A 27472-nucleotide genomic window follows, 5' to 3' on the forward strand; every position below is an offset into this window, starting at 1 on the left:
CACGTTACGTGTCTTTAATGCAGTGGTTTCCATTGCCTTCTGCATCCTCATGTCGTTGATCATTGATGATTCTTCCGCCTTTTGGGGCAGTTTCCCACCCCTAGGACAAGAGAGTGCCCTGAACTTCTATCCGCTCCTCCGACCTCTTTGACAAGGCCGTTGGCAGAATGAGGCTGACTTCTTATGCGGGAAGTCTTCGGCCGCCAATGCCGATTATTTATCAAAATGTAGGCAGTGGCGGGGATCGAACCCGGGACCGAAGACGTTCTGATTATGAATCAAAGACGCTACTCCTTGACCACGGGTACCCTTCTACAGTGATATGCCAGTCAAACAAACGTTTTGTTCATTTACTTCTTTCTGGGAAAGGTGTGAAATTTCAGTTGGACGCGGGTGCCTCTGTCACATTGCTCAACCGTCACACGTATGAGCTGTTAGGCTCCCCACACCTATCTAGAACTAGCATGCAACTGACGGCTTACAATGGACAAGACATTGCCGTTCTCAGAACATGTACTTTGCCTGCAATGTATCGCTGGCGTATGTGGACAATGCCTTTTACAGTGCTAAAACCACGCAATGGTGGTGAGAACATATTTGGTCTTGACTCTTTGGATTGGTTTGGCTTTAACACTCAGGACAATGTGTTGTCAACGCCTGCATTCAATGCAAAAGACAGTGTAGCTAGATTGTTAAAAGATTTCCCGGAACTCTTTTCTGAAGATTTAGGCATAGCAAAAAATTTTGTTGCGCATGTCACTATGAAAGACAATGCTCAGCCGAAATTTTTCCGGGCCAGAACTGTTTCCATTGCATTACGGGACAAAGTCGCGGCTGAATATAAAGAATTGCAAGATAGCGGAGTTACTGCGCCCATATCAATGGGAAAGTCAATGAGAAAGTCCACTAGTTTTGCTCTCTAGACCTTCAGGTCGCATTCGCCTCTGTGTTGACTTTATGTCCAAAGCCAACACACTTATCCATTGCCACGCCCAGAGGATCTCATGGACAAATTAGGCACTGGACGCTACTCTTCAAAAATTGATTTGCTCGGCACGTATCTTCAAATACCGCTCGATGACGAATCTCAAAAAGTGTGAGAGGTAAATACTCATTTGTGTTTGTTTAAATATTTGCGATTACCTTTCGGCAGTGCTCCCGCACCCCCCATTTTCCAACGGTATTTGGAACAGCTGACTGCACAAGTGCCAAACTGTTCAAACTATTTGGACGATATGGTCGTGGCAGGTTGTACTCCTGTAGGACATAATGCAGATCTGCTTACTTCGTTTCGTGTGTTATCTCATTATTTCTCAAAACCTGAGTTGCTGTATCTTTGTCATGTCATAAACAGTCAAGGTGTACAACCTCTTCGGTCGCATTTATTAGCCATACGATACTTGCCAGTTCCTCACAATATCACAGAATTTCAGTCAGTCTTAGGGAAAATGAACTATTATATTCGGTTCATACCGAATGCTAGACAAATCTCGACTCAATTGCATCATTTGCGTCGCAATAATGTCCCTTTGTTTGGACAGATGAGTGCCAAGTAGCTTTTCAAAACCGTAATGATGCATTGCTCAGTGATTGATGCTTAGTTCACTTTGATCCTGACGAACCAGTTGTATTGAAAGTTGACGCTTCCTCTTACGGAATCGGTTCAGTGCTTTCGCTTATAATTGGAGATACAAACAGGCCTATTGATTTCGCATCAAAAGTGTTGTCCAAAGCTCAGAGTAACTATTCACAAATTGAAAAAGAGGCATTGGCTATTGTGTATGGTGTCACCAAATTTCATCACTATTTGTATGGCAGAAAATTCTATTTAATAACGGATCGCAAGCCTTTGCTGCCCTTGTTTCATCCGACGGAACCGGTTCCTGTACGAACTGCTCAAAGATTGCAACGATGGGCTGCGTTGTTGTCTCAATGCCAGTACGAGATTGTGTAGCGTCCGACAGCTCAACATGGTAATGCGGACACGCTTTCACGTCTTCCGGTTGGCCCTGATACAGACTTTGTCGCTTCTGCTGCATCTTGTTGTCACATCGATCCTCAAGATTCTGAATTAATTCAATCTTTTCCGCTAGACTACAGAAAAACTGCAGAGGCGACGGAAGCTGATACAGATTTGAAAATTTTGCCAACGGACATTGGCATGTCTTGGTTTCGTTCCTTGCATAGCATAAGGAACTCTCTAGTGTGCCGATACTTTGCCCGTCGGTATAGCCTCGCTGTACAGAAAGGTGGGATTGTTGTTCAAAATGAAAGTGGGCAGTCACGTGTGTTGATCCCTAAAGATTTGCAAAAAGACGTGTTGTAATTACTTCACCAAGGACACTGGGGGATTGTTCGTACGAAACAGACGGTCGATATTGTACTTGGCAGGGTATGGACACCCATATAGAAAATATGACATCACAGTGTCACGCATGTGCGTCGAATCGGTCCTCTCCGCCAAAAAAATGCTTTGCAACGTGTGCAAATAGACTTTGCGAGACCGTCACGTCACGTCACGTAGCACAATTCAGGTGTTTCCAAGAAGGGTTACGTGAAGCCATAGTATCGGACAACGGCCCTCAGTTCACGTCAAATGAATTTGAATGGCATACAGCATCTAAGTATTGCATCGTCCTATCCACAGTCAAAAGGCGAAGCGGAACGTTTTATCAGGATCCTCCAGCAGCAAACGACCTGACTTCTCTCCTCACACACCAGGGATCAAGCATTGCAACAGTTTCTCTCCTCATATCGTTCCAGTCCCGCGAGGCTCCCACCCTCCTGCCTCCTTCGCCGTGGTCGCTGCAATGCGACAGCAGAGCCCTCTAGCCGAAGAGAATGTAAGCGCCGGCAGTATTCGCACAGTACTTGGAAATTTGTAAATTTGTGGTAAGGTCTTATGGGACCAAACTGCTAACTTAGACTAACTTACGCTAAGGACAACACACACACGCATGCCCGAGAGAGGAATCGAACCTCCGACGGGGGGAGCCGCGCACCGTGGCAAGGCGCCCAAAGACCGCTCGGTTATCCAGCGTGGCGCAGTACTAGGAGAGCACTACGATAGCTGTGACGTGTGATCCATATCAATGGCTTACAGTAACATAGACCTTGTATACAGCAATGGACTTTGATTATTTGCATGTCCCCCATCGCTTGTGACACCGTTGTAAGTTCAAAGTTAAATATGGTAATAAAAACTGTTAATGCGATTTGCTTGAATTGTTGTACAGTATTCCGAGAACACAGCATCCCTTAGGAATCCTAAACGAGACGATCGGGCAGGACCCCACTTATTCCAACCTCACCTTACGGAATAAAATACACAAATGTTTACGAACCAGCAACTTAGACAATATTTCAGATTTAACGAATTTAGAAATTTTTTAGATAGCAACTCAAATCCTTTTATGAAACTTAAATTTCACGCATCTGACTGCAGAGTCAAGAGAGTCCAGATGTAAGAATCCATCGTAGGTGTCGTCATAAATGCCAGGAGAGCGTTGGATTGCCTAGTTTGAATGCATTTTAATTGACCACGTTATCTGACGAACTAATTAGTCACACTCCAAAATAATGAAGTAGGAATTCAGTGACTGCTGAATGTATCATCGGTTACAATTAATTCTATTCTTTACATTAAAGTTCCCTGTAAATCATCTGACAGGCCATAGTAATTCTAAAGTACAATCTTGGCACATCTAACTGAAGGGTCTGGGTAAGATTTTAACAATCACGTGTAAAAGTGAAACAATTACAGTCATGAATTTGTACCATAACTGTCGTGATTTTAGTATAAACGACAGACAGTACTAGAGAAGCTAAAGCATTGAGTCTGTGGCTGCAGTTGGAAGCAAATTAGTCATCCGAATCCTAAAGGAACCCTTCAAAGTAAAGCTTGAGGTTATTGAAATTCTATAAAATTGACTTTACTCTCACTGCGGATCATCTCGCTGTCACAATTCGATATCATTGGCAGTAGGTGTAGTCTGAAGTGGCTGCAGAATCAGTCATTGGTGGCACACCAACGATTCACACCAGTGTTTAATTTCGAGACAGAGCAAAATTTTCTTAAGTCTCTCCGCTCAGTTGCTCTGTTACAGGCAAGTAGAGAAGTGTGATAGTGAAGGCTCCGGGACATGAAGTTGAGGTGTCGAAAGCCGAATTTCGAAAGAAATTGTACTAAGTGGTTGTTAAAAGGAAAACTCGTATATCCAAATTTTGCGTCCCTTACTTTGCTCGTATTTCCTGGATCACGGATATTCTGAGCGCTGACCAGTAAAATGGTTCCTTTCAAGATGCCGGTCCCCTTCCCTGAGTTTTCTTCTGGCGGTTAACCACTAACTGGCTTCCCGCAATTAGTGTTGAAAATAGACCTCTCACCCTTTCTGTCTCTCTCTGTGGTCATTGATGTGGGACTTCAGCAGCATAGCCGAGTTTTTGATTCTAAATTCCAGTTCATTCACAATAGCCAATCATGGCTTTCTTACAGTATATTACATAAATAATTCGTTTTTATGGACCTGCCTTTTGGTGTCGTTCCACACTTACAAAAATAACTAACGCTGCAGGCTCTTACTCCATGATCTAAATGGTGTGGCTTCCAATGTGTCCCTAAGAAACACAGATTCCTATGTTTTGTTCACAATAGTATGTTTCTGGGACCTTGCTTAAAATAAAATTTCCTTTTCTGCTATGAGTCATTAAACAGTCGCTGCTGGAGGCCTTATACCATTGGAGTTCATATCTATTTTCCGTGTAGTCCAGTGGCGTCAACTGAAAGGGAAAATCAAGTCCAGTGGGCACTGACATACGGCTGGTATGGAGTGCCCTTCTGTAAATTCCACCAAGGGTCGTCTCTCTAGCCAGCTACAGAGCCCGCTGATCACCCAAGTGCTGGCAACTTGTCTCGCTGTGCTTCCAAATGGCTTAGTACTTACGCAGGGCTATTCAAAAAGGAAAAAGGGGGAACAGATTTCAGACGTTTACCTCTTACAAACTGCAGAAGACAGAACACAATTCCAACGTCCCTGGAAAGAGAAATGTTCATAATTTCAATGCATTCAGTATGAACACAATGTGCTATACGACAGATATCAAAACAGTGGTTCATTCATTGCCACACACGAAGAAGCTTCCCTCTTATTATAGCACTCACAGTTTCAGCATGCGATGTCGCAGACTTCCAAGAGTGTCAGTCACAGGGGGATAAAAGCGCGGTCTTTTTAAGTAGCCCCACACATAAAAGACACAAGGTGTGAGGTCTGGAGACCTGGGAGGGCACCGGCGATGAATTTCATCTTCTGCTCCCCTTCTTCCAATCCAAAGTCCTAGTATGGTGTCGTTCAACTAACGTCTGACTTGCTTAGAAAAATTGTCATGGTGCGGGTACCGGGGGCCAGGAAGAGACAACCGTCTAGATGAGGTCCAGTTAGGGATGTCTCGCTGACGAGGGCGCCGCTAGTCGCCGTGCAAGAAGCCGCCGTCCCTACTGCTACCGCCCCCATTGCCACCCCCACACCAGCTCCGCTCTGGTGTCCATGGGCCACCTTTCTTCGGGCAAGCAGGTCAGGGCTGCAGCAGCCAGGTCGCACACACTGGTCCGATACCACAGCGTCTCCTCCTCCTCCTCCACTTTCTCGTCCTCGCAGATCTCGCAAGTTACGGCTCGCAGGGTACGGCACCCAACTACAAGCAGCTTCCACATCTAGCAGTAGTATTAGTCGTAGTAATCGTGTGGCTATCGGCAGTTCTCTCTCCCATCGTTTTAGTGAAGGACGTTAAGTCAGTAACACCATAATGCAGTTAGAATGCTCGGTGATTCTGGACGCTTTTGAGCAGAGAATCTCGTTCACTAGGATCGAGAATCCGCCAGGGCGGTACCACGACCCGTTGGGATTCTAAGACCGTGTCTTCCTGTCGTGGAAGCGGAGCTCTTCAAGGTCGTCAATGATCCGCAGTATCTCGCCATTAAAAGGGGTGCGGCGTTGAAGAGACAAGTCATCATTATCTTTGGGGGGAAAGTGGCGTGATAATCTATCAGCGAGTGGTTTAGTGAATCCATCTTGAGAGCTATACGGGCTCGGATATCCGAGATGGAAGTTAGGACTCAGCTGAAGCACTCAGCCGAGTACTACACCTGGACGTCCACACAGGTGTCTGTGGTCCAGTGAATGGATGGTCCATCTGTATCTACCTTCCGAAGGATACAGGAGACCAGAAGACATGTATTAATGCCTAAAATAAAAAGGATCAGGCTTGTTTTGTATGGTCAGTCCTGGCATGCGATAGAAATTCCACAAAAGATCAGCAACACACGTATCTATATGATTGATAGTTTGACATTCATAAGATAGTTTTAATAGTATCGAGTTCCCCTTCAATATCCAGAACATACTTCAATTTGAGGGGCAGAAAACCGGAACATCAGTTCCTGTTTATGGCCTGGAGAACAAACTCAAGTCAAATGAGCGGAATTATCATATGGTCGTCGACCCCATCCGTTTATCAGGATTTGGCAGTGAGCGTAAGATGCATGTAAACATGCTCTTATCCTCCGATGAGAAAAATAAGGAGAAAGGAAATTGTTGTTTCATTTAATGAAAGGAAATTATCATTATGTTTGGACCAAAGACATGTCCACACTCCTTTCCTGCCAATTGTCAACAGATCGTCACGTAAATCATATTTAAGTTGTCTAAATAATTTTTCCTTAGGCAAGTCATTATCAGCGCATCTAGTAGACTGCGCTTCCAAGGTCTCGGTACGTGTATTGTGGCTACTGAGGAAAATAAAATCGTAAAGTTTAGAAACGCTTACCGTCGGGCGCTATGACCGTTTTTAGTGTACGCCAACTTTGAATGCCTCGTCACTGCTGTGACCCGCTGTGAAACTGACCCCGTAGCCTTAAATACTGTTTTTAAAGAAAAACGCTTCCCACATGCAGCAGTGTACCAAATTGTAAATTCCTATGACTCAAGTCTTGACCACTAAAAATCTTATATTGGGGATAATCCTGTGGTTTGGATGATCACTGTGCTGGAAAATCTTTCATGGGAGATCGATAAGCTTTATAGCGACAACGTTCCCATGACAAAATCGAAGGATCCTAGGGACCGCTGTCATATTATGGGAAAGTTTCGTGTTGCAGCTCACTACAATTGAAATTTGGAGTACCAATTACCAAGGCACACACCTGTTTTCTTCCATAATTTAAGCGGGTGTGACACTCATTTTCTTGTTGTGCACGTAGCTGATTTCGGCATGAGAAAGATCAGGTCAGAGTCCTGAGAGCGCTGAGAAATATATTTCATACTCCAAGCAAATCACGCCAAGAATTACCCTCCGCTACCTTCACTCGCAACGTTTTACGCTGGTACCACACCAGGAACTCTTTAAAATCTACCTCGGGAGAATATTTATATCGCTTGAGCTAGATTTCCCGACGAGGAAAATTTTCAATTTGTGACTAGGAAGGCGATTTTTCCATATGATAATTTGTATAGTATGGCCAAACTAAGTGAAACCAGGCTATGCAACATAGCTGCATCCTCCAGCAACCTTACAGGAGAAGCCATAACGGGTGCAGAGTATGAGCATGCCGTGAACGTCTGGCGGGAAATTCCACATCTCCACTTCAGGAGAATATGCACGGACGCAGGCGTGTGCCTCCTTGCTTGCGGATGTTTTAGAGATTTCTGGAGTCTATGCATGACCATTTATTCTCTGCTCGCACCCTTTTTACGTGGCAGTTGTGTTGGGATGCTGTGCTCAACAAAATGTAGTGCAGCATTGAATTATTGACCAATGCTGACATTCAACCTTTCTTTGAGCAAGGGATCCATGGGGGCTTTGCCAGTGTCTCTATAGGTATGCCAAGGCAATTGACCCATGGGTGGGTGACAGCTTCAAAGCATCCCTTGATTCCAGCTACATCATGTACCTGAAAGTAAAAAACTTATACGATCACGCTATGTAATAGTCAGCACTGATTGGTCAGTTTTAACGGCTGCCCAAAGACGAATTCAAAGGATTAGGTGGAAAAAACAAACGGGTATGGCCTCTGATTTTGATATAGGGTATGTGGTGGAGACAGAACTCACATACCATATTAGTTTATATGATGGGCCCGCTGATTTGCATCCGTGTCCGCAGCAATTAATTCCACAAGGAGTTAAAAATGTAAATGCCGTGTGACCTGGGCCTCCCGTCGGGTAGACCGTTCCCCGGGTGGGTCTTTCGATTTGACGCCACTTCGGCGATTTGAGCGTCGATGGGGATGAATGATGATAATTAGGACAACACTACATCCAGTCCCTGAGTGGAGAAAATTTCCGACCCAACCGGGAATCAAATCCGGGCCCTTAGTATTGATGTTCTGTCGCGCTGACCACTCAGCTACCGGCGCCGGACCACAAGGAGGTTCTACCCCAAAACTGATGACAATGCTGGGGTGTAAGTGGAGATACATTAATCACTATCGTAGTCTCCAGCAGTGTCTCAGCTTGGGGCTGGAGCTGGTTAGAACCACCCAAGCTATCTCCTTCAGGCAGTCCCCATGGTTGAAAGAGGATATTGATTTAGATCCGGACAGAGAGAACTGACTTTGGGAAACATTTTTATAAAGTAATGAATAATTCTATTTTCGGCGAATCACTGGAGAATTTGAGGCAACAGTGTGATATTTTTACTATAACTGAATGGGATGTGTGTTACAGTGCAAGAAAATGCATTGGTGGGCCAAATTTTAAATGGGCCAGCATATTCAATAAGAACCAGTTTGCTGTGGAGATGGTGAAGACTAGAATAGAGCTTATGAAACCTATCTATGTAGGGATGTGAGTACTAGATCTGCACGAACTCCATATTTTCCTCTTTCATTATGAGCTTGCAGAAACCAATTTCGCAGATCCTAAATTACTTTTTATGGATACAGGCAACTTCGACTATTGGGTGAAAAAATGCGATCCATATGAAGTAATGAGGTACCACAGATATGTGTTCGACATATTGTAATACAAAGCTAATATTTCTTATTGTATTATTCCACAAAACAAGAAGGTTATGAAAGAGGAGGTGAATGGATTGCCGATTGCGGACTTTGTAGGTGTGCAACCAAAAATGTATGAGCATCGCACATTGGAAGGCGCCACCCTGGGGCGGACTAAGGGAGTGTGTTGTATGACATTGGCGGGCACCCTTTATCGATGACTATCTGCAGTACCTGTACAGCACCGTTCACAATGCTACACCGCAGCTACCGCGTATGGCACAGAAAACTAGTACTCTATCGAGAGGACTCGAGGTGTACACTGAGCTGCTGTGTAAAATCGGTATGTCGCCTCATGACGATAAAAAGTCATTTAACTGAAGCTGTTATCGTTGAAGGCTTGCCTGTTTTCTGTTTGGTAATTTTACTTAACTGAAGCTGTTATTAAAGAACGCCTGCCTGTTTTCTGTATAGTGGTTTCATTTAACTGAATCTGTCATTATTTAAGACCTGCCGCTTCCCTTTTAATTAAATTAACAGCTGTTTCATAATTTGGGTTAGCTGTAACTCTTATTAATCAAGGCCTACCTGTTTTTATTGCCCTGTTATTGAGATTTAATAGCTTCCTCAGTCTATGTTGTAATTAACTAAAATTGTGATGGCCAAAGGCCTGCGTGTTTCAGAGGTATTTATGTCAATAAGGTGGTAACAGAAAATGACACGATAGTACATGGGTCCTAAACTTTCATCTTTCATTCCTTTATCCATAATTGTAGGTTTCAGTTAGCCTCTGTGATATTCGGAATTCTCTTTTAAAGTCTCTGGTCCAGTCAGCGGCCGGCCGGAGTGGCCGTGCGGTTCTAGGAGCTGCAGTCTGGAGCCGAGCGACCGCTACGGTCGCAGGTTCGAATCCTGCCTCGGGCATGGATGTGTGTGATGTCATTAGGTTAGTTAGGTTTAATTAGTTCTAAGTTCTAGGTGACTGATGACCTCAGAAGTTAAGTCGCATAGTGCTCACAAGGGGAGGCCGCCAATTGTGAAATTCAGATTCGATTCATAATGCGCATAATAAAAGCTCATGCCTAGAGGTGTAACGTGGCAAAGCACCAAGATGCACTTCTCAGCCGTTGTCGAGAAAATCGACAGTTAAAAGAAACCGTTGCAGTGAAATACTCTCTACGATTAATGATTTTTCCACATCGTCGGGGCGCAGCGGTAAGCGCTCGGGTTCATAATCCGAAGGTCGCCGGATCGAATCTTGCGCCATGCAACTTTTTTTTAGTATTTGTTTTGTGTAATTTTAATGTATATATATATATATATATATATATATATATATATATATATATATAATTCAGGGCAATCAGTTGCAACAATTATGCATATAATAAGTTGTTGAAACTCGTTTCTCGTGGAAAAACTGGCGACTTCGAACGTCATTATGTTTTCCGCAAACAAAGTTGTATTTCACAAATGTTATTAATTGTCTTCATAATGTTAACCACGTATAGTTAACGGAAGACGTAGAAACGATATTCCGAAACGAATACGTGTAGCGTAAGTCAAACGTTCGAATTAGAACAGAGACCCACGAACACAAATTTGCTGTGGCAGGTTTGAAATATAAACTCCGTTACTCGCTCGTTACACTTGAAGGACAGATGTTGAATGGGCCGAGACGAGCAGCCGCATAACAGCGTAGTTGCCTGCTAACTTCGAAAGAAGGTGGATGCGGTCGCTAGCGCAACTTATAACATCGTCGAAAATCAGTGCGAACGGGAGAGCTTTGGTACACCCTGTTAAACAAACGGAAAAATGGAGGCGGTACAATTGGAGAGCGATCCGCCTTCACCAACATGCATAAGTAATTCATTAATAGTTTATGTTACAAAAAACTAATAAAAAAATTGCATGGCGCGAGATTCGATCAGGCGACCTTCGGATTACAAACCCGAGCGCTTACCGCTTTTTTAAAAAAATTTTTCATAACTTTTTTTAAAATCTCATTTTGTTCATTTTAGTTCGTTGTATCTGCTCAGCGCGGACATTGAAAGACACCCGTTTCAGTTCGTTGTTGATCCATTAACTCAGTTTTTTTGTTACAGAGGGCAGCTAACCCTCTGACCGAACACGCTGAGCTACCGTGCCGGCATTCGCTGAGCCACGACGCTGTAGAAAATTATTATTCGTAGAGAGTATTTCATCGCAACGGTTTCTTGTAACTCGATTTTCTCGATAACGGCTGAGAAGTGCATCTTGGTGCTTTGTCACATTACACCTCTGGCCATGGGCTTTTATTATGCGCAGTATGAATCGAATCTGAATTTCACAATTGGCGGCCTCCCCTTGTCAGAGCCATTTGAACCATCCAGTCAGCGCTATACTCCACTCCCCGTTGCTTAAACCAATCGGTGGGAAGTAATTCACGCGTAATACGAACGATCGTTCGTTTAAAGGCAGAATATACGACACTGCATGTTAACGTCGACAGACGGATGAACGCTTAATGCACCTCCATATACATATGCTTCTTCGTAAACTTTCTTAGGAACATGATGCACAGATGATGCCCGCGTAAGTAGGTAATGAAGTCTTGCTAGCGATGAAAATTGCAGAACACACGTCTCCTGTCGGTGAAGAGTCGTTGTAACTGTTCTGGAAACTTCAAGTCTCCAAATAAGTCGAAATAGTAGACGTTATTTATTTTTTTCTTACCATACGCCTTACATTGTGTTCCTGGCCCCCCAGGAACGTCTAAATTCACAATCCCACATACTCCAGACTTCCACAAAGTCTTCGGTAATGTGTCCCACATAAACACACCACACGCCACGAAATTTTGGAATGTTGAATTCTTTCCTGAAAAACTTGTGCAGCTAACGAACTTTTCTTTTTTATTTATGAAGAGACCTAGTCCTCTCTTACACGGATTCAGATACAGTCCTTTTCCGGTAGATGCTGCTTCCATCACGCGGTTATGACTCCTCCAGCTGATCTGGAAGTTCTGTGGATTCTTGACTGTTCCGGCAGTAGTCGCAGCATCACCAGCCGGGGAACCCATCGCTGAGAAACCTAAGAGGGCAGGAGTGAGGAAGGTGACAATTCCATCTGATGTTCTGGGTATCGGCAGAACCTTGGGACAGGCAGAGACACGGGCTTAGTGTGGAAGTGAAGAGGTCTGGTTGTACATTGAAAGTCGAACACTCCTTATTACAAAAGTTTATTAATGTACCGTAGCCCAACAGTCTTTTTGTACATTTGCTGAACAGTCAACACCGTGCCCTACCATTTCGTTTATTTGCTAATGGCAAGTGTTAGGTTTCTTTGCTCTTTTAAAGATTCAATAATTATTCGTTAATCAGTTCCATCTTACACTAAAATCATTTGTATTTTAACATTCACTTACAAGAGCTTATGCAAAGACAATACGAAAAAATTGAAAAAACAATATTAAAACAATTTTTTTTAAACGGCCTCCACTGAACAAAGTTGCTTCTAAATCCCTTTAGTTGAAATAAAGAAAACCAGGTCATACTAGAATGCTGTTCCTTTACAAAAAACTATAAACTGACGACTCAAAGTTCCACATCCTCTGGGTTTGCACATAGTCTTTGGTAATGTATGCCACATAAACACACCACGAATTCTTGGATGCTGAATTCTTTCCTGGCGAACTTGAGCAGATCTGTATTTGTGATTCCAGATGACACTTACCAGCAAATTCCCACAAGTTAAATCAGTCTACAAAACGCATTTATGAGAGAAATTGACAATAAATAATTTAAGAAAAACTCACTCAAAAATGATCAGCTTAAGTTTACAGTTAATTAACCAAAGGAAATGCAATTTATAAAATTCACTTTACCAAAAACAGTTACCAACATACTAATCTGAGAGTTCTCCACTACATCCAGCAACACCTACACTGTGCCAAAACACAGAGTTCTCAAGCAAAATAAAAAAAAACTCCAATGTACTATATGACTGTAGACAGTGAGATTTTGCAATAACATAAAAGAAAACCTTTTATGTGCAGACGAACCGTATTTAAAATTACTTAACGTCTGTCACTCATTGGACCGCTAGTGCCTTTATACTGCTCGTACCACTCTTCTCAGGTCTGACTATGAGAAAAACAGGTCTTTCCTGAACAATACAGCTGGTTACGGTTCGTGCCTTATTTCCACCAAAACCAAATCCATTTATTCGTTACCGACGCTGACCATGTTTCTCTCCCATCTTAGAAGATCAGCTTCATAGAACAGTTCTAGGAGGTCATAGAACAATATTACTTCAACACTTGAAACCAAAACCAGTCTCCCCGTTTTCAATTATCAAAGGCTTCAAAAGTGCCAGAAGCGACCGTGGCGTGCTGTTTTATTCCTCCGAACCAGCAAAGGTCCGGGCACGTGCCTTCCTTCAAAAACACACACTCCTCTGATCCCTGCAACCTCTCCAAAGCTCTCTACTCACTAACCGTTACACTCGCAAACTCTTCCTGCGCATGCAGAGCTTCTTCTCGCCCTCTCCATCGCTGGTCTCGCATACCACATCCATATCACGAAAGACATTCTATGAAGACGTACCAGTCAGTCGATCAAACCGGAAATCTCGACCTAAAATTCGATCTGCAGCGTGACATCCTAGGAGATATTTATGGTTTATGTATGTAATGTTGTGTTCTAGACACGCCTCGTCAAGCAGGCCAATCCCCTTATCACCATGAGCCAAACGCTTTTGAAGCTTCGTAACAGGTCCACAGTAATTTTACCCCAGAATGCGCATTTCGACGGGAAGTTCGTCGACAATACCACAGTCTCCTACAACACATCTCCTGTCATGCTTGATAGGCTGCTGTGCTGGTTCTGCTATGGATAACTCATTATTAGCAAATTATCAGCCTCTATCCAACTGTTTCATGTTGGAGGAAAACCATGCCTTTAATTAGTGCCCTATACCTTTGACGTCTTATGACACGCCCTATGAAAAACACATGTGGGTTTGAGCCCTTCTGCATTTCCTCGGTGTAGAAATATCATGAAGTTTCAGTGCCACTGCTATTCCTTAAGATGTAAGTTCTGGGATCTCTTCACTTTGGGAACTGCCAATATCTCACCTGACCAGTTTGGGAGGTAAGAGTTCTAAATTTTTTTTAGATACATACCAAATCACCCACATTAAAATTCTGTTTGTGGGGATCCAGCACTTTAATACTATAGAGCACCGTATCCATGAGTCCATTATCACGAATATAGAATCCTCCTATTTTTATTGTGCTATGTTTGGTTTATTTATACCCTCCAGGGTAGCCGAGGGGCTAATGCGGCTTGGGTTAGCGCGCCGGTCCCGGATCGAATCCACCCAGCGGATTACTGACAAGGGCCGATGTGCCGGCCAGCCTGGATGTGGTTTTTAGGCGGTTTTTCACATCCCGATAGGTGAATGCCGGGCTGGTCCCCATATTCCGCCTCAGTTACACGGCTCGCAGATATCTGAACATTTTCGCACTATTCCATGACTTACACTCGACGCAGACAGTTGGGGTACACTAATTCCATCCCGGGGGGTACAGGGTGGCGGCAGGAAGGGCATCCAGCCACCCATTGGACATTAACATGCCAAATACAACAATGGCTGACCTTGGTAACTGTGGGACAAGGCTCAAGTGATAGAATTTGGTTCATTTATACTTTGCAGTTATTTCTGAGAGGATATTGTCCATATTTGACTTCTTATTTCTCTTTCGGACATTTCAAGATACTTGCCTTCATGTAGCTGAATGTTGTGCAGTGATGTAGTCCGTATCACAGCATCATTGTCTGTCCAGGCATCGATTCATCCCTGTCTCCAACAAAAGCTCAAACACATCCAGCAACCTGTATCTCCATTTTTTATTTAATAAGTAATTCTCATGCAAATTTGGAGTATATATCAATAACCATTGAAATATATTTCAATCAATTATTCTTATGTGAATATTCTTTCATATCTACAGGCTCATGCTGCTATAAGTCATCGAAATCGTGAATCAGAACATACCTATGAGACTATGTTACACATTCTGGTTCATGCAGTTCTTGAACTACTGTCTCTACACTCATTGGATGTTACCTCTCTCTCTAAGCTCTGATGTTATTGACGCAATCTCATTCAAATGAGAGGTATTGCCCACAGCAGCTAATGCCATGAGCAGCCATAGTCAATGTATTACCTCATTTTGGTCATTGTAGTATATATACTGAGGAAGCAGATTGCTGACTCCTTATTGCTGAATGTCAATAGCATCAACATTGGTGTACCGACCATCTGATAAACGTTTTATAATGTCTCTGTATTTTGCACTGTATTTGTTTTCTGCTTTCCTGTGTACACCAGTAAATTGTAGCGTTTCACGATACATCTCTAAATCTTTGAAACTCCTATCGCCTATCTGTACTTTTTTCCATTTAAAGTTACAGGTTGCATGCCAACATGTATGGTTTTACACCACTGACGCCAAATCTTTTTTTCTATCTCATCATTACTGTGATGGTTGATGAAACTGAAAGTAGCATCATCAACCTCGTTATGTAATTTTTCTGAGAGTTCATCAAGAGATTTAGTAGCTGGTTGAAAAGTTTCTCTCATTGCCTGCTCTCAGTCCAAATGTCCTAACCTCAGCAACCATAACTTTTCTCAAACAGCCTTCCATGCAGCGATGACCTTAGCTTAGTTGAAAACTTGCTATACACTAAGCGGGCTGCTTTGCAGGATGCACCTCATACACACTTCACTGATCCTTTGCATTTAACCCATATACTTTCTTTTCGATTCCATCCACTGTAAGAGCTAAATCAGCCACTTTCTGTCTCGGAATGGTGAAGGTATATGTCTGTAGTTCCCAAATTCTTCTATCTAATTCGTTGATTAGCCTCAGAAGTGTCTGGGCATATGTCTCTAGACCCTTAACCTTACATTTTAGATACTGAAATTTTTCGTCTATGTACAGATACATCTTGTGTCTATGCACATCTGTCTTCTCAGGCTGAGTGCTTGTGCTTGACATATGGGCGAAATTACCCATGATGTGATATATACTAACATATTCATCATTTTTTTCATAGCTATATACACTCCTGGAAATGGAAAAAAGAACACATTGACACCGGTGTGTCAGACCCACCATACTTGCTCCGGACACTGCGAGAGGGCTGTACAAGCAATGATCACACGCACGGCACAGCGGACACACCAGGAACCGCGGTGTTGGCCGTCGAATGGCGCTAGCTGCGCAGCATTTGTGCACCGCCGCCGTCAGTGTCAGCCAGTTTGCCGTGGCATACGGAGCTCCATCGCAGTCTTTAACACTGGTAGCATGCCGCGACAGCGTGGACGTGAACCGTATGTGCAGTTGACGGACTTTGAGCGAGGGCATACAGTGGGCATGCGGAAGGCCGGGTGGACGTACCGCCGAATTGCTCAACACGTGGGGCGCGAGGTCTCCACAGTACATCGATGTTGTCGCCAGTGGTCGGCGGAAGGTGCACGTGCCCGTCGACCTGGGACCGGACCGCAGCGACGCACGGATGCGCGCCAAGACCGTAGGATCCTACGCAGTGCCGTAGGCGACCGCACCGCCACTTCCCAGCAAATTAAGGACACTGTTGCTCCTGGGGTATCGGCGAGGACCATTCGCAACCGTCTCCATGAAGCTGGGCTACGGTCCCGCACACCGTTAGGCCGTCTTCCGCTCACGCCCCAACATCGTGCAGCCCGCCTCCAGTGGTGTCGCGACAGGCGTGAATGGAGGGACGAATGGAGACGTGTCGTCTTCAGCGATGAGAGTCGCTTCTGCCTTGGTGCCAATGATGGTCGTATGCGTGTTTGGCGCCGTGCAGGTGAGCGCCACAATCAGGACTGCATACGACCGAGGCACACAGGGCCAACACCCGGCATCATGGTGTGGGGAGCGATCTCCTACACTGGCCGTACACCACTGGTGATCGTCGAGGGGATACTGAATAGTGCACGGTACATCCAAACCGTCATCGAACCCATCGTTCTACCATTCCTAGACCGGCAAGGGAACTTGCTGTTCCAACAGGACAATGCACGTCCGCATGTATCCCGTGCCACCCAACGTGCTCTAGAAGGTGTAAGTCAACTACCCTGGCCAGCAAGATCTCCGGATCTGTCCCCCATTGAGCATGTTTGGGACTGGATGAAGCGTCGTCTCACGCGGTCTGCACGTCCAGCACGAACGCTGGTCCAACTGAGGCGCCAGGTGGAAATGGCATGGCAAGCCGTTCCACAGGACTACATCCAGCATCTCTACGATCGTCTCCATGGGAGAATAGCAGCCTGCATTGCTGCGAAAGGTGGATATACACTGTACTAGTGCCGACATTGTGCATGCTCTGTTGCCTGTGTCTATGTGCCTGTGGTTCTGTCAGTGTGATGTATCTGACCCCAGGAATGTGTCAATAAAGTTTCCCCTTCCTGGGACAATGAATTCACGGTGTTCTTATTTCAATTTCCAGGAGTATGTATATATATATATATATATATATATATATATATATATATATATATATAAAATCCTGGAATTTCCATCTATATCTGTTGTCATTCAGTTTTCTTGATTTATCAATAATGAAAAACCCAAAATTTGTGATTCCAGCAATCTGCACTTATCCTTACAAAATCATTGAATGACATGTCGTTACTTACATATACCTGAGAAATGTGTCTTAGATTCAAAGAGCCTTGTCTGAAAGATGTAATGAGATTTGCACTATCACTTATCACCTATTTTGGGATTCTGGAATATGTATGACTGAAATAAAATATGTCAATATCCATATGATAACCAAAGCAGAAATGTCATAGAAACTGATCTTAGTTTTCTGCAGCAGAAACATAAATAATGAAGACTTTGTTTAGCTATACTGTTTCTGGTGGGGGAAATTGACAGCTTTGACTGAATGTTGTGAATGTTACGTGATCAACATCTTATACTATTTTCTGCAGTAGCTGGAACCTGGGTTGAAACAGCAGTTTACAAAATACATATAAATGTTTAAAGCAGACTCCATCTGGGTGTGCTGGTAGTGATGTGAGAACATATGTCTTGCCACACATGGATGGACCTGCAGTCATCGACCTTATGTTATTAGATATGAGTAGCTTATTCACCTTCTTCTTCATCTCCTTCTTCCAGTCTTCCTCCACACCATCATAGGCCCAATCACTTATAACAATGTGCTGATGTTTCACCCATCCAGCCATGATATCGACTATATAAGGGTTAGTTGTGCAGCTGTCTCTTATAGGAGAATGAAAGCGTGTAAAGATAATAGCTGCTATAATGCAGTCATCTTACTGACTGAGCTACAATGGCTACACCCTACTCTACAGTGCATTCAAATAAGAAAAAACAATAGTATATATATATATATATATATATATATATATATATATATTATTGTTTTATATATATATATATATATATATATACATATATATATATACTATTGTTTTTTTCTTATTTGAATGCACTGTAAAGCAGGGTGTAGCCGTGTAGCTCTTGTTACATGACCAAGTTACTTACACTCATATGGTGCTACGAAACCAGATAATTAAATAAATAATTGAGTACTAATCATTGCTGCCTGGCATTTGGAAACGAGGTTGCAGTCTTTAGCAAAGGCATAGCATCAGCTTTCACCTAAATAATTCTCCTAGGATTAGAGATATCGGGCACAGAAATCTCGAACCCCAAAACAGAATAAATGGGAAATATCGTATGTGTCCAAACCGTTGAGAAGTTTTGACAGAAATTAATTAAGTTGAAAAATGTAAATACATCCAAGTGATCATCCGAATCAATGGACTGACCAAAGAAGAAGGAGTGTCAGATGTCAGAAGATGGAGATGCTGAAACAAATTCCAAGAAAACAATAAAATGTGACTCTCTTTTAATGGGAAAATTAGACAGCTATACAACCAAAATCATTCTATGCAGCAGGGTTCATTCTCGTGCTTAAAATACGAGAAATGGAAAAAATCTGGGTAAGTGCAAGTATTAGTCATCACGTGAGTTCGGTGTAAATTTTATTAGTGTACATACAGAGTTCATCAATCTAGGGAATCGAGAACGCTAATGACTTTCGTGTTTTGTCTATATCGATAGTGGCAAGATATGAAAGTCTGTTACGTAAATACTGTTGCCTTTCTACTGCATAGAGATACAAGCTTACAGTTTTTACACCTCTGAGAAACTGTAAACTTCAGTTTGTGAGATAAATTTCAACTTGATATTTCTATCCGTTCCTGATAATAAGGGTTTCTTAACAGATGACCAGGGAGACAGTTGGGTAACATAACAGAAAAAATAATTTTTTCGTGTGAAATAATTATAAATAATCTTTTCTTTCATTTTCACAGTGAAACCTCACTTCTTGCTACATGTCATGATTTTAGGTCAATCGGAGGTATCCTGTGGGTTTTGATGAATGATTTTGCTAATATCATAAATGTTACATAAATGGCCGTATCTTTCGATTCCATTGACTAACAGGTTCAGATGTTTTACATCCCCAGCGGACTGTAGTCTTTAGTGACATATATTTCAACTTCCGTCTACATGTTACTGAGGAAAGGTTGTCTTAACAGGCGACAGACAGATAGCCAGATAAAAATGACAAAAAATTTTCTGTGATAGATCTACAAATTAACGATTTTCGGATTTTTTGTTTACCCGTGGTGCTAAACCTTGCTTCGCATCAAATTTAGTGATTCTAGGTCAACGGGAAGTATCCTAAAATTTTTGATGAGTGAATTTACGAATAACAAAATGTGCGACATAAATGGCCGTATCATTTAACTGCATCATCGTAGAATTTTAATTTTTTATATTGTGTAGGGTCTACAAAAATTCGTATGTGACATAAATTTCAATTTGATACGTTTATCCGTTCCTGAGGAAAACGGTTCTTACCATACAGACAGACAGACAAATGGACAACAAAGTGGATCTGTAAGGGTTCCGTTTTTACCGATTGAGGTGCGGAAGACTAACAATGCAGGGAAAGAGGAGAGAATCCTTAGAAACATCCTGCACCCGCAGTGACGAAAATGGGAGTTCAAATGAAGGAGCACCAAAGAGCTCTATCATAAAATACCCAAGCACTGAGAAACAAATCGATGAAGGTGGGCATATGATAAGATTAGAGGACAACAGATTAATCGAAAGATACCTCCAGTATTTCAGTAACAAAAAGAAGAAAATTTAGCGAATTAAAGATACTCAAGAAGACTTAGGAGTCATGAACGTAATTGAATAATACACTGAAAATAGAAAAACTTCTGAACATAAATTTAAAAAAGCTTGAAGACTTTCAAGAAAAAGAGATTAATGGTGTTAGAACCTTCAGACAGAAAGAGAAACAAGAGCAGAGCGAGAGAATGAATGAGTATTGAAAAGTAGGAAGAGGAACGTTATTCCAAAAAGGAAGAATTCATGCAAGTGGTTACATGGTACAAAGTTCGCCGGAATCAACGCAAGTAGAAATTAATCGTAATTTTTTTGGTAGTTATTCAGTTAGTGTTCTCTCTTTATGGCCGGGAACGACCTACTAATGTCACTGAAACTGTTTACATCTGCTGCTGACATTCATATGAAACGCAAGTGCCTAAAGGGCTAGGCTTGAATCAGTGAGTAAACTTGGCATGTAATATGCTGACGGCGTGTCTATAGAGAGCTTAGGCGACGCAGGTTAGCGAGGCTGCTGCCACTGGAGGTCGCAGGCTGACGGTAATACCCACAAACGGACCAATCAGGGGCGAGCGCCGGCTGCTGAATTGCCGGTGACTGCGCGTCTGCCGTGATTACAGTTGAGGGGACGAGGATGGATACCTGTGAGTTTGGGGGGGGGGGGGGGGTAGAGGGTCCCAGAGGTGCCCGCCCAGCCCTGGGACGGCCGTGTAATCGGCGCCCGAACGCCGAGTCGACAGTCGGGAATCAAGAAGGGAGCCCCCTCGCCCCACCCTCCCGCCCCCACCCGTTTCATCCGAAGCGCTGATCAGACGGGACGGATAGTACAACCGGACGCCGTGGCGCTGCCAGCGCTCCAGGGAGTAGTTCAGTGGTTGAGGTAGCGCGGCCGCCGTTTTATCACGGGACCGGAACAACCAAAATCAACAGCGTTGGGCACACAACTAGTGAACCGTCAAGCGCTTTCTCTCTGAGCATTACCTTCCCCGTCACTTATGCACCTATTCTCCTGCCTGGTAATTAGCTAATGCAAACACACACAAACACACACACACACACACACACACACACAGACGCACACGAAAACTCGCGCGCTCCCGCGTGTATGGCTGGGAAAACGATACTCGCGTTCGGACGTGCTCGAGGTTTTCGATGCTCTGTAGTATTCGATACGGTGCCCAGCTTACTGTAACAGTCACGTGACTTTCGACTTGTGCGTCACAAGTGCAAAGAGATACGCGACATACTAGGAACGAAGAACAGCTAGAATATATAGCCGTGCTTAAAATCTTACTTCACAGTAAAACAGAGAAGGAAATAGCTGTAAATTCCACCACGGCACAAACTGATGTTCTTTTTAAATTACTTTGCAATAACAGTTTTCATACAGTATGTATGCATGTAGAAATATTTGTGGTGTTTTTATAAAGAAAGGAGATACTCGAAGGCAAACATACTGTACATAAAAAAATATAACACGTGCTACAATATTTTGTTCGATTGTTATAGAGTGTAATCAATACTAAGTTTGATGAAAATGAGCATTTCCACTACTATTTGCATTTTATAATATGCATAAAGAAGAATTACCGTTTAACAATCTCGAAAACAAAATGAAAATATTCGGTTGAAATACGGAAGAAAACTGATCAGGGACTAAACATACAAGAAACTAAAGAAATTATGAAACATCGCGCAATTAAGTGTCAAGTATAATTTTCAGCGACAATGCTAGTGACGGAGTTAGTACGAAGAGTTAGCACTGGAATGCACGGCAGTCGAAAGCTAAAGAACTGAAATGAACCGTGATAGAGAACTTTTATTTATTTATATGTTTTTATACATGACCTGCACTGTCGAAGATACTGCTGTCCTTGCTTCATGGTTATTTTTATAATTAAAACCCGTAGTAAATTATCATAATTACTAAGGCTTATTGCGGATATAGTACCAAGAGAAGTCACTAGAGCACGTGTCGATCGAAACATCTGGCAGATCGCAAGTTTTCTCCAGCTGCCACTTAAGACGGCCCAGCGACTTTACTTAACTTTTCGCGAAATTATATAAGAAACGTGCCAAATTTAGAAAAAAAAGCCAGCTGGAATAAGCGGTGCAAAGTCTGCCAAATGGGACTCTCGTGTCAGGTTATCTTTGTGATCTTTCCGCGAAGTGTAAGTTGGCGGCAGTAAAATTGTACTGCACTCACCCTCAAATGCTGGTTCTCTAAATTTCCTCAGTAGCGATTCACCAAAAGAACGCCTCCTTTCCTCTAGAGACTATCACACGAGTTCCTGGAGCATTTCCGTAACACTCGCGTGATGATAAAACCTACCAGTAACAAATCTAGCAGCCCGCCTCTGAATTGCTTCTATGTCCTCCCCCAACCAGACCTGATACGGATCCCAAACCCTCGAGCAGTACTCAAGAATATGTCGTATTAGTGATTTATAAGCGATTTCCTTTACAGATGAACCACATCTTCCCAAAATTCTACCAATGATCTGAAGACGACTATCCGCCTTCCCCACAACTGTCATTACATGCTTGTCCCAGTTCATATCGCTCTGCAATGTTACGCCCAAATACTTAATCGACGTGACTGTGCCAAGCGCTACACCACTAATGGAGTATTCAAACATTACGGGATTCTTTTTCCTATTCCTCTGCATTAATTTACATTTATCTATATTTAGAGTGAGCTGCCATTCTTTACACCAGTCACAAATCCTGTCCACGTCATCTTGTATTCTCCTACAGTCACTCAACGACGACGCCTTCCCGTACACCACAGCATCATCAGCAAACAGCCGCGCATTGCTATCCACCCTATCCGAAAGATCATTCATGTAGATATAAAACAACAGCGGACCTACCACACTTCCCTGGGGCACTCCAGATGATACCCTCACCTCCGATGAACACTCACCATCGAGGACAGCGTACTGGGTTCTATTACTTAAGAAGTCTTCGAGCCAGTCACATATTTCTGAACCAATCCCATATGCTGTCTCAAGAAAATTCATTATATTCGAACTGAGAATATGTTCGAGAATCCTGCAACAAACCGATGTTAAGCATATTGGTCTGTAATTTTGAGGATATGTCTTCTACCCTTCTTGTATACAGGCGTCACCTGCGCTTTTTTCCAGTCGCTCGGGACTTTACGTTGGGCAAAAGATTCGAGATAAATGCAAGCTAAGTAAGGAGCCAATGCAGTAGAGTACTCTCTGTAAAACCGAATTGGAATCCCATCAGGAACCGACGATTTATTTATTTTCAACCCATTCAGCTCATTCACAACCCCAGGGAGATCTATCACTATGTCCTTCATACGTGAATCTGTACGAGTCTCACACTGCGGTATGTTTGTACGATCCCCCTGTGTGAAAGATTTCCCAAATGCTAAATTTAAAATTTCAGCTTTTGTTTTGCTGTCTTCCGTTGCCACGCCAGACTGATCAGGGAGTGACTTGATGGAAGCTTTCGATCCGCTTACCGATTTTACGTAAGACCAGAATTTCCTTGGGTTTTCAGCAAGATCTTTTGCTAAGGTATGACGGTGGTAGTGATTGAATGCTCCGCGCATCGCTCTTTTTACAGCAGCACGAATCTCTACTAAGTTTTGCCTGTCCTCATTTTCCCGATCTTTCTCGTACCGCGAGTGCAACTGTCTTTGCTTCCTGAGCATTCTCCGAATTGCGCTGTTAAACCACGGTGGGTCTTTTCCGTCAGTAACCCACTTTTTCGGCACATACGTGTGCAATGTGTGATTTAAAATGTGTTTAAAATTTGCCCATAATTCTTCCACGTCCATCGTACCGGAAGTAAATGAAGTCGATTCATTTACTAAGTGGGATGCTAACAACTGCTTACCTGCTCTTTCTTGTAAGAATACTCTCCTAGCCTTCTTGACCGACTTTTTAACTTTCGTAACCATAGTCGTAATGGCATCATCATGATCACTAATCCCTGTCTCAACACTGATACCGTCAATGAGGTCTGGTCTGTTCGTGGCTACCGGATCTAAAATATTTGCGTTACGCGTTGACTGTCGATTTAGCTGCTCAGGACAGTTTTCGGATAATGTGTTCAAAAGTAATTCACACGAGGGCTTGTCTGCACCACCTGTAATGAATCCATACACATCCCAGTCTATACTAGGTAGGTTGAAGTCGCCTCCAAATAATATAGCACGATCCGGGTACTTCTGCGGTACAGAGTGTAGACTCCCTTTGAATGATTCTAGAACTGCCACGGTGGAACCTGGCGGCCGGTAATAACACCCAACAATTTATTTCTCAAATGTTCAAATGGCTCTGAGCACTATGCGACTCAACTGCTGAGGTCATTAGTCGCCTAGAACTTAGAACTAATGAAACCTAACTAACCTAAGGACAGCACACAACACCCAGCCATCACGAGGCAGAGAAAATCCCTGACCCCGCCGGGAATCGAACCCGGGAACCCGGGCGTGGGAAGCGAGAACGCTACCGCACGACCACGAGATGCGGGCTCCAATTTATTTCTCCTAGCCCTGTAAAACGTATGCAACAATCTAGGCTTCAGATTATGCAGCAGAGATATGAGATTCAGTATTTGTAAACTGGTTTGTGTAATGTCTCTTAAATATATATTTCAAATACGTGAATGACTGCATACAAAAAATTATTTGTGTAAGAAACTTCATTTTAAGCGGATTGTTTTCCATTTACGTTTGCATCTTAGCCTTCGGCAGCTTACATGGCGCTGCCCGCACTCCCTAACAAAATGTTCCTCTCCAATATTCCATTCACCGTCGGTCACAAGATAAAATGACTTGAATTTTGCTAGAGATCCAGTAATTCTTCAAGAGTATTGCTTTAACATATAAAATTTATCCAGCGTAATATAAAATTCACGGTGGAACTTAAAAACGTTTCCTCGTCTTGTTAGCGAAGATAAAAACGGGCTGATGACACGCCCACTGACCTCCGTCTATACACTTAGAGCCATCAGCGTTGGTTGCATAGAAGTTTAGTGCTGATGACTAATCCATGGAGCTCGAACGTCATCACGCAAACGTTGCCTTGCCGGAGAATTACGATACTTAACGAACACAGTTCCAGTTCCGAAGATCGACAAATTGAACGGGTGATGCAGTCAGTATCAGCAACGCCTGTGTAAGTGGTTAAGACTGTGAAGGGAAAAGAAAAGCCAAGAATCACTTAAATGCTACGAGAATAGCAAGGAACATCAGTGATACAGTTGAATATATATATAGCAGGGGGGGGGGGGGGCAGGATATTATCGAAATAGCACACGTCGCAAATGGATCGTACATGGGCTTTTGCGGCCAGAGTGAGCTCTCGCACGAAGAATAGGATCATTTATAATCTAATATGGGGGTTATTAGTGACTCTACGATTTTCTTTTTAAGATAGAGATGGAATACCTTAGTATATATCTGTAGTGAATGATATGACCTTGACACTTTCCTACAGACTGCAGTCGTGTGTTCAATACAGTCTATGAGAGTCAAGAACCTTATCCCTGTTCTTTGCAGATGAAGGAATGGTTTTCTAGGCGCGCAGTCTGGAACCGTGCGACTGCTACGGTCGCAGGTTCGAATCCTGCCTCGGGCATGGATGTGTGTGATGTCCTTAGGTTAGTTAGGTGTAAGTAGTTCTAAGTTCTAGGGGACTGATAACCACAGCAGTTGAATCCCATAGTGCTCAGAGCCATTTTTGAAGGAATGGTTATTTTTCTGACGTTTAGGATTAAGGGTAGAAGAGATATCAGAACTGAAGGATAATAAATCCTTTTTGAGAGACTAGTTTTTCTTGCGTTTTAGAAAGGTTAAGTTTGAAACCGATGCTCTGTACCCATTCTGATAAGGCAAATAAGTCAGGATTTGTATGCTCGGTGGCTGCGCACATGCTTGCACGTTGTTTATCTGAAGGTCGTCAACGTATCAGTGATATTTGTAATGGCAGGGTATACTGCACACTTGATTAACATATAACGAGAAAAGTAATGCACCAATATTGACCCATGTGAGATTCTTAAATGGTACCTACGTCCATTGTGACCTATTTGTTCTGATCGTTACACAATATTTTCGGTATGGAAGATATAAATCAATACGTAGTACAGAACTTGAAAAATACGTTTTTTGTGTTGTTATCTTTATCAGACGTTAATATTATTAGTGATTCATATATTAGTCACCAGTCTTCTGACTCGTTTGATGTTTGTTACGCTGACCAGTATCGGCGCCGGTTAGTGGCCAACAAACTCCAGAAATGGAAGACAGAGTGGGCTCTGTCTTGTTGAAAAATGCCACTGCCGTCGGAAAACATGACCCTCATGAAGGGGTGTACTCGGTCTGCAACCAGTACAATACTCCTCTTACGAGCTCCAACGGACGTATGGATGCCCACGGTAATGTTTCCCAAAGCACAGTGGAGCCGCCGCCAGGTTGTCTCCGTTCTGCAGTACAGATGTCAAGCAACTGTTGCCCTCTACGGATCCGCACCCTCCTATCGGTATGATGAAAAAGATATTGGGATTCGACAAACCATGCAACGCTTTGCCACTGTGCCAACGCCCAGTGCCGATGGTCTCGTGCCCATTTCAGTTGTCGTGGGTGGTTAACACTGGCATATGCATGGATCGTCAGCTACGGATGCCCATCGTTATGCGTTTTCGATGCACTGTCAGTTCAAACACACTTGTACTTTGTGTCCTCGAGTCTTTCGCGACGGCATATGAATAAAAAGTTCGCGGTTTTCCAGCCGCGTCAATTCGAATAAAATGCTCGAGCTTTCGATGGCCATCTCCGCCACCGTCGTCAGGAGTTCACTGACTGCCGGGGCTGTCACAGTCTCTCGCTTATGTAGGCATGATGACATCATCAGCAGCCAATCAGATCGATCCAATGTGGCGATTGCGCGCTTAAGTCGTCCCGGGCGGGTAGCGGAGCTATTGCCCGTGGCAGCACCGATGACGTCAGGTGGCACCAGGGGGAGGCGCCTGTTTGAAACTGCCGCCCTCGCGTCGCGCATCTGTCTCTGCTTTCTTTCGATGTCCAGCGCCCGTCCCCATGCCCTGCTGTGTGTGTATCCCTGGTCTCTGCTGAAGTTGTTGTTGTTCAAGCGAATATCGGCCGCTTCCTTTATAACGGAGTTCCAATATGTAGACGTTATAAAGGAAGCGGCCGATATTCGCTTGAACAACAACAATTTCAA

The sequence above is a fragment of the Schistocerca americana genome, chromosome 7 (assembly GCF_021461395.2).
Source record: "Schistocerca americana isolate TAMUIC-IGC-003095 chromosome 7, iqSchAmer2.1, whole genome shotgun sequence".
NCBI classification, from domain to species: domain Eukaryota; kingdom Metazoa; phylum Arthropoda; class Insecta; order Orthoptera; family Acrididae; genus Schistocerca; species Schistocerca americana.